Source organism: Vitis vinifera, chromosome 12, assembly GCF_030704535.1.
Source record: "Vitis vinifera cultivar Pinot Noir 40024 chromosome 12, ASM3070453v1".
NCBI classification, from domain to species: domain Eukaryota; kingdom Viridiplantae; phylum Streptophyta; class Magnoliopsida; order Vitales; family Vitaceae; genus Vitis; species Vitis vinifera.
In genome coordinates, this window is record NC_081816.1 from 15,367,727 (window position 1) to 15,376,370 (window position 8,644).

The 8,644-nt window shown below is 37.5% G+C and overlaps 1 pseudogene; it reads left to right on the plus strand.

The window, feature by feature from the left end:
* The first annotated feature begins 514 nt into the window (after positions 1 to 514).
* On the plus strand, positions 515 to 8,263 carry LOC100248618 (cationic peroxidase 2-like; annotated as a pseudogene).
* Positions 8,264 to 8,644: the final 381 nt, after the last annotated feature.

An 8,644-nucleotide genomic window follows, 5' to 3' on the forward strand; every position in this document is an offset into this window, starting at 1 on the left:
AAAATGAATTTGAAAACTTTAAATAAATTAATTAAATGTTATTTATAACAAATGCCACTTCAAAGCGGGTTTGAGAATTTCAACATTTGACTTTCCGTCAACGAAAGAAAATAAATAAGATAGTAGAAACAAACCATTTCTCATATTTCTCAAATGAATGCTCAAAGCGAAAGGAACAAAGATTGTCGTATGGGAGTTACACCTTTAATGACTGATTTAATTATTTTTTGGTTTAATGTTGGTTGATATATATTATTTTTCAGAAAATAAATGTTAATACATAAAAGAGAAGGAATGTGTAAAAAGTATAATTAAAATATTGCATACTTTTCCTTTCAAATTGTCAACACAACCTATAAAAGTCTAGTTTAAATTACATTAATCAAAGGAAGAAATTGGAAGTTCTAAAATTTAAACTCGGTTTTGGAAGGAAAGACTATTTATGCCAATACCATATAACATATCGTAGCTCTCTTCTTCACCATCTTAAAATCCTTCCCTAGCTAGAGTATTAATGGCCGCCCTCACATCCATATTGTTGTTTCTACTACTAATTACCATGGCTGCTGCATTGGTTCAAGGCCAAGGCACGCGATGTTGAAATAGAGAGAGGATTATTGAGAAATAATGGCTTGACTTTTCCATTGATTAAAAATGAATATATATACACAAAACCTAAAACACAAAAATAGGAAACAATCTAGCCAAAACACAAAAATAGGAAACAATCCTTGAATTAGGGGATTACAACAAAAATAGGAAACTACAACTAATTACAAGAATTTGAAAATATAAATAAAATATATTGTAATGAATTCTCTAATATGCCCCCTCAAAATGGAGCTTCAGAGGAGATGCCAATCTTGACTCGTAATTCTTGAAAGCTGCTTTGTGGAAGGGGTTTAGTAAGAGTGTCGGCAAGTTGATCTGCTGAGGAAACATGAGTAACACGAAGAGCACCTGATTGAACTTGATCCCAAATAAAGTGATAGTCAATTTCCACATGTTTCATGTGCAAATGAAAAGACTGGATTAGAATAGAGATAGGTGGCACCAACATTGTTACAATAGATAACAGGCTGTGTAGGAAGAGTGACGCCAAGCTCTATGAGAAAGGAACAAATGCAATTGATTTCTGAAGTAGTAGTGGCAACTAATCGATACTCAACCTCTATGGATGACCGAGCAACTGTACGCTGTTTCTTGAATGACCAAGAAATTAGATGACGACCAAGATAGACAATATAGGTGATTCATGCCCAATTGGTGTCTCAGTTGATTCATGTCCAGCTAGTGCTCTTTGATTGAGGGAGTAATCAACAAAATTTATAACCTATATCACCATGCATTAGGATAGCTTTAGCTAATATAGCATAGTGGCTCTATGATCGTTCTCTGGGAAGGGTTTTCAACTCACAACTGATACCAATTCAAAGTTAAATTGGTGTTTTTTCATTTCAAAGTTAGCTTAAAAAATAAAACACAAACTTTGGTTAAACGAGGTTTTGTTTCAAGCTAACTAAAAAGAAAGTAATGGAAATTACTTATGAAGAAAAACATTCCTTGGAGGTTTGGGTTCACAGGGGAGGTTCCTTATGCAAAAACAGAGCTCCGGTCATTTGGTTCCTTTCCTCGCATTAGAGAATTAACATATAGTCAATTCTCTAACCGGTGTTGTATAGATATATCCTTTAAATGGATTTCAGCTCTAATTCCCTCTCACTAATGCAACTTGCAATGGCTCGTGCCTCTCACTTAGCATTTTCCATTCAAGGTGATCTTTAACTTTGGACTTCCCTTCTCAAGCTCGCAAGAGATAACTAATGGATGTCTCCTTGGAGTCCAAAAACTTACCAAGTGTTGACAATTCTAGAAAATCCTACCTTCAAGTCACTTCCCAAAAGCTCGCAAGAGGTAAACTAGTGCATCTCTATGGACGGAGATCACTTGCCTTACCAAGTGTTGGCTCAAGCGAATTGAAGGTGTTTTAAGTTAACTAAAAACATAGAAATCATTAAAGGATCACACTTCCTCTTCATTAATGGTTGAAACCACAAAGCTACTAATTCTTGCACTTGGAACCTTTCCCGGCAACCTTAGCTCCAAGGAACTAAAAGTCTAGCCACTCATTCTCTGAGGAAACTTCCTCAGAGCTTGTTTGGCTAGTAAGAAAAATTAGATGAATATAAACAAACAAAACAAGTAGGTAAGGTAGAGCAAAAACTCTCAATTTTACTTCTTTCCAAAAACTATACAAAGTGTCTGTGTACAAGCCCTGTTTTTCGTCCGTCGTCCCCTCTCTGAGGAAACTTACAACCTTTAAATATGGGTGTATTTACCCTTTGTTCTTGCTTAAAGACTAAGGAATCCTATGATAGGTGGGTTACAAGGAGAGTTTGGGAATTTAGACATCAAATATCTAAAGTAAAAAATCTCAAAATGTCGGTTGCAAATATCGGGAAGCTTCAGGAGAACACTCGTGCACTGTGCAAAATGGCTGCAAAAATTTTACAGCAAAAGGATAAGATTTTCGCAGCAAAAGGCTGATTTCGCAGCCGTGCAAAAATCTTCCTTCAACTTGGAGTGATCTGCTTGAAATGGCTGTAACTCCTTCATTTCAACTCCGAATCATGCACCGTTTAAAGCATTGGATTTTTGACTTCCTGAGCTTCGAAACGACATATAGAATGTATAAATTGAACCCCATAAAGTGATCCAAAAGTGGCTGAGATGACTGTCATCAAGAATGCTTCATAGCTGATTCTTGTTTGCTTCCCCTCCTTGCATTCCGAATTTGCTTATGGCAAAGGACTTTAAAGCTTTGGTTCTTCATGTTTTTGAGTCTTCCATTGCTTTGCCAAGGATTCCAAAGAACTCTCCTCAATCTCAGATTGCTTTGGTGATCAAATTACTAACAAAAATACCAAAACTTACACACTTTGATTAGAAATGATTGCAAAGGTCCTTAATATGTTAATTGGGTTAAAAGGCAATAACTACTACTCAAAAGTGTTTAAAAGAGTTAATTACAAGCTATGAAATAACACCTTTTGAGTAGTAATCAATAGGCACTCGTAGAGGTAGTCATCTTTGTTGCCAACCCAATCTGCATCTGAGAAGGCATGAAGAGAAAGTGTATTGGCCTTATGAATAAATAATCCATGAGTTAATGTGCCACACAAATATCGAAGCAGTCGTTTTGCAGCATTCCAATGTTCAAATGTCGGGAGATGCATGAATTGTGATAGCTTGTTAACAACATATGATAGGTCTGGGTGAGTAAGGTGAAGATACTGTAGACTGCCAACAAGGGTTCTATATTCTATGCAGTTAGTCAAAGTTGTACCTGAATCAAGTGTGAGATTTCCATCTGTAACAAGTGGTGTAGCAATAGGTTTTGCACTAGACATTTTTGTCTAGGTAAGAAGATCAGAGATATAGCGCCTTTGAGTAAGCAACACACCAGATGGAGTGGTGAGAACCTTAATGCCGAGAAAGTAGGACAAAACGCCAAGATCCTTGATTGAAAATCTTTGTGCCATGAGGTTATAAATGTAGCGCTGAATAATATTGGTGTTGGTACCTGTGATAATAATGTCATCCACATAAACAAGTAGATATATAGTAATATCACCTGAGTGGAGAATGAATAGAGAAGTGTCTGCATGAGAGTTTGTGAACCTAGACTCAATGAGGAACTGGCGAAGTTCAAGATACCAAGCCCATGGGGCTTGCTTGAGTCCATATATAGCCTTCTTTAATTTACATACATGTGTTGGATTATCTCTATCAACAAATCCCGGAAGCTAGGCTATGTAGACATCTTCAAAAAGATGGCCTTGAAGAAAGGCATTATTAACATCCAACTATCGCAATTGCCAACCTTTACTAGTTGCCAAGCTTAGAATAAGTTGTATTGTTGTTGGCTTGACAACCGTACTAAAGGTGTCATGATAACCCACGCCAGGTCGCTGATGAAAACCTTTGGCAACTAATCTAGCTTTATACCTGTCAATAGAGCCATCAAGAAGCTGTTTAATACGAAAAACCCACTTACATCCAACAAGATTCTGCATAGAAGTAGATGAAACAAGCTCCCAAGTTCCATTATGAACAAGAGCATCAAATTCATCATTCATAACTTGTCTCCATTTAGGATCGATTAGGGCTTGGTTAACATATGAATCTCATTGTCTGATGGTATTAGAGAATTCATTTTGGTTAAGGGTTTGTGGATGTTGTTTTTGGCTCTAGTGGTCATGAGATGGGTATTTTGATAGGTGGGTGGAGTTGTGGTTGAAGCAGGAAAGGTCTCATAATTGTGTGGTTATGGTGGTAAACGGTTAATTGGTGAGGAGGGGCGATCGACCGGTTGGGCATTTTAGGATTGATGCTGGCACGAGTAATCCCTTTGTGGAGGCGTATTGAGTGAGCCATTTGAAATGGTTAGAGTTTGGACTGAGGAAGCCAGTTGGAAATGAGCTTTGGGGTGGGACGAGCTAGATAGGATTGGTGGATGGTAAATGGAAAAGAGTTTTCAAGAAATTTGACATGACGAGAAATATAGGTTTTTGAGGTGGACATATCAAGACAGATATAGGCACTTTGTGTTGAAGAGTAACCAAGAAAAACACAAGGAGTGGAACGAGCTCAAGTTTATGTTGAGAATAAGAACGAAGCCATGGATAACATAAGCAACCAAACACTCGAAGTTTAGTGTAGTTGGGTGGAAATTCAAAGAGTTTGTCAAAAGGAGATGAGAGATGTAATGTGGGTGTGGGCATATGGTTGATGAGATATATAGTAGTGGCAAAGGCGTAAGTCTAAAAAGTTAAGAGGCATCGATGCATGAGTGAGAAGAGATAGACCGGTTTCAACAATATGGAGATGACGTCGTTCGGAAATACCATTGTGTTCAGGTGTATGTGGTAGTGTAGTAAGATGGGATATATCATTGGTGGAGAGAAAATTATCAAGGGTTTGATATTCGCCACCATTATCTAAATAGAGGGTAACAATTCGGCGTTTAAATTGGTTTTCGACTAATGCCTTGAAGCGCACAAAGACATCATACACATGGGATTTCTGTTTAAGTAGATAATACCAAGTATACCATGTATAATGATAAAAAAAAAAACATAGTACTGAAAACCATCAACAAAAGAAACAGGAGAGGTCCATACATCAGAAAAGAGAAGTTCAAGCGGATGGGATGAGGTTAAGGTAGAAAAAGAAAATGGAATTTTATGACTTTTATTACATGAATAGACATTACAATGTGTGAAAGAGGATAACGGACTAGACAATGGTAAAGAAAACTTAGAAACAATATTTTTCATAATAGTAAATGATGGATGACCTAGTCTAGAGTGCCACTCGGACGAAGTAGTCTTGACACTGGAAAATACAAGCAACTGTGAAAAGGTAACAGAAGGGAATGTAGTCGGCCACTCATATACACCATCCTTAGGTTCACCCATCAAAAGGATTGCCCTCGTGTTTAGATCCTTCACCTGAAAAGTAGAGGCTGAGAATTCAACATAAACATGATTATTAGTGCAAAATTGATAAATGCAAATTAAGGTCTTTTACATGGAAGGGACACAAATGACGTTTTGTAAAGTAAAGGTGCGAGAGGAAGAAGGTATGGTCGTAAAACCGGTATGTGTGATGGGAAGGGTCGATCCATCGCTAATCATGATATCATTAGATCCTTGATACGGGTTATGAAGAGAGAGATTACTCAAGTCAGATGTAATGTGGTGAGATGCTCCACTATCCAACAATTAAAGTAGGAGTAGTGTTGTTGCCGAGAACAACATGATTGTCTCGTGGTTGCCAAGGTGTGGATGGGCAATATCCCTAAGTGCCTTGAGGATGAGGTGTCGGGGATTGTTGATTAGTGACAAGCCAAAACATCGGGCATCGTTTGGCAGTGTGTCCTTGAATACCGCATGCTTGATAATGACCCAAATAAGGTTTGGGTTGGTGTTGATCATGAGGAGAAAACACAGTGGTAGGGCCTAGTTGTTGTGGAGTGGTGGCTGGTGGACGCCAATTTGGATGATTCCAGAAGGCTGTGGGATTTGCCGTTGCTGGTAGTGATAGAGGAGATGATTGAGCAGTTTGAAGAGATGTTTTTTTATTGAGAAGTTTCTCATGGAGCTCAGTAAAAGAAATTGATGTGTCACAGGCATTAATTGCATCAATGACGGATTTGTACTCATCACTTAGTCCTTCAAGAACTTGATCAATAAGATCCTCATCATCAACTGGCTTCCCCAAAAGGGCAAGTTCATTGGCACAAGTTTTTATCGCCTGCATATATTCACTAATTGATTTTGAGCCCTTGGTACACTGCTTTAATTGTTCCTTTAATTGTTTAATATCACCACGAGATGGTTTTTCATAGGTATTAGCTAAGGTTTGACATGCATCAAGGAAAGTGGTGGTGTGGGCAATAAGCGGTTGTAGTGAAACGGAGATAGCACCAAGGAGAGCACTAAAAATGAGATGATCCTGACGTTTCCAGATTGTGTATGTCGGATTTAGGGATGCAACACCAGTGACAGTGATGGTGGGTGGTGGTGGAATATGTGTGTCATCAATGAAGTGATGAAGATCATAACCTTCAAGAAGATATTAGATTAGAAGGCTCCATGTGAGATAATTGGTGGATGACAATTTGGTGATATTGGAAAGATTGATTGTAAGGAGGGGATGTTAAGGATCTTAGGAGTTTTGGATGGTGATAGGATCATTGGTGGAAATAGAAGGATGTATCGGAAGCTATTGAAGAGAAGGAAAAAAAAAAAGGAAGAAAATATGCCCAAAAAGATTAGGCTCTTGATACCATATTAAAGTAGAGAGAGGATTATTGAGAAACAATGGCTTGAGTTTTCCATTGATTAAGAATGAATATATACACACAAAACCTAAAACACAAAAATAGGAAACAATCTACCCAAAACACAAAAATAGGAAACAATCCTAGAATTAGGGGATTACAACAAAAATAGGAAAAAAAATCCTAGAATTAGCCCAAAACATAAAAATGGGAAACAATCTTAGAATTAGGGAATTACAACAAAAATAGGAAATCACAACTAATTACAAGAATTTGAAAATAGAAATAAAATTTATTGTAATGAATTCTCTAATATGCGGGTCAGGTTCTATTCCTATACTTGCCCTAAAGTCGAATCCATTGTGAAAGAGACACTTACAACTTATTTCAATTCCAACCCAACCATTGCCCCTGTTTGCTCCGCATGTACTTCCATGACTACTTCGTCCAAGGTTGCGATGCTTTCATCCTCCTCACTAGCTCCTCAACTAAAAGAACTGATGGTCCCAATAGTCTGTTGAGAAGATATGAAGTAATAGATGACGCCAAGACCCGGTTGGAAGCCGCCTACCTTGGAGTGGACTAATGCGCTGATATTCTTGCTCTCGTTGCCTGTGACTCTGTCCTTCTGGTATGCATAAATACATGATTCATGGTCGATCCCAACATATTACAATATTCAATGCCTTATTATTACTTATGCTACTCCAATGTTTTACGCAGACCAAAGGAGCAAGCTGGAAGGTACCCATAGGGTGGAGAGACGGTCGTGTTTCATTAGCATCTGAGACTGCCAATTTTCCAGCCTCCCGTGACTCCATTGAACTCCAAAAGCAAAAGTTCACTGACAAGGGTCTCAATGATCAAGATCTTGTTGCTCTAGTTTGTAAGAACCGCCGTATCAAACTCATAATTATTCAACTTACTTAGTTTAATTTCTTTGCTCTACTTCACCAGAGTCTATATACCTAAATTAACTCGGTACATTGATGTGAACACATTACAGGCGATCACACTATTGGAACTTCAGCATGCCAATTCTTTAGTGACAAACTATATAACTTCAACACGACAACGGGAAATGGTGTTGATTTCTTCATAGAACCTGCCTTTTTTCCTCATCTACAAGCTTTTTGCCCTAAAAAAAATGATGCAAACAGGCACGTTGCATTGGACACTAGTAGCCCCAACACATTCAATGCCTCTTTCTTTAAAAATTTGAAGAATGGACGTGGAATACTTGAGTCGGATAAGAAGTTGTGGACAAATGACTTCACCAAAAGCTACATGCAGCGATTCCTAGGCATTAGAGGCTTGCAGGCGTTGAACTTCAACATGGAGTTTGGGAAGTCCATGGTGAAAATGAGTAACATTGGCGTCAAGACCACGGTTCAAAGTTGCGGTATCGGTCACTGACTTGGAGGGCCCCTAGGCGTATTGGTTTGGTATCGGGCGATACGTAAAATAAGCTAATTAGAAAATTCAAAAAATTATAAAAATATTATGTAAATCATCAGAAAAATATATACAATTAAATAAGCTCAAAAAATTAATAAAATAAAATTGTCTCACATTTGACATTATTTAAATAGTTATAAAAGTATTTTGCTTAGAGTTATTTATGATAATGCTAATAAAAGAAAATTATTTTATTTCAAATATAATAAAATTTTTACTAACAAACATACAATATAATAATCAATTCCATGTTAAATGACAACGGGGTTCAAAATCATCATCATCAGTCCTACGACAAGTATATAAATTGGGGTGGCAATTCCTATAGTGAGGATATGG